Source organism: Elephantulus edwardii, unplaced genomic scaffold, assembly GCF_000299155.1.
Source record: "Elephantulus edwardii isolate Elephantulus edwardi_28Jun2011 unplaced genomic scaffold, EleEdw1.0 scaffold00209, whole genome shotgun sequence".
NCBI classification, from domain to species: Eukaryota; Metazoa; Chordata; class Mammalia; order Macroscelidea; family Macroscelididae; genus Elephantulus; species Elephantulus edwardii.
In genome coordinates, this window is record NW_006399959.1 from 3,804,392 (window position 1) to 3,804,905 (window position 514).

Below are 514 nucleotides of genomic sequence, written 5' to 3' on the forward strand. Positions count from 1 at the left end.
AAGAAAGAAAATTAAATAAAGTTTCTTGAAAAAATGAAAATGAAAATACAACATAACAAATCCTCTGGGATACAGCAAAAAGCAATACTCAAAGGTCAGTTCATAACAATAAGCAACCACATCAAAAACTAAGAAAGAACTAAAATCAATTACTTAAATCCTCATCTCCAGAGCACGTGTGGGGCCAAAGAGGTCACTCTGGGATGGTCAGGCAGCCAGATAGCTGGACACGGGGAGCCCCATGGACCAGGGGCCCAGACGAGGCGGGCTCGGTGGAGAATCAAGCGGCAGGGACACAGGGTGTTCAGAGGGGCGCTTTCGAGGGCAGCTGACAGCGCACGAAGCGGATCCCTAGCACCAGAATGACGCTCCCCGAGGTCCGCACACACTTTAGCTAAAATGACGGTTGGGGAAAACAATACACAATTAAGGGCTCGTCCGGGACTTGAACCCGGGACCTCTCGCACCCGAAGCGAGAATCATACCCCTAGACCAACGAGCCCCACACCTGCAA

General features: G+C 49.8%; 1 non-coding gene across 1 annotated transcript; it reads right to left on the bottom strand.

Annotated features, from left to right (window-relative positions):
* Positions 1 to 430: 430 nt before the first annotated feature.
* On the bottom strand, positions 431 to 502 carry TRNAP-CGG. The gene has a single exon. It is a non-coding gene; the product is annotated as a tRNA-Pro (tRNA).
* Between the last annotated feature and the right edge of the window lie 12 nt (positions 503 to 514).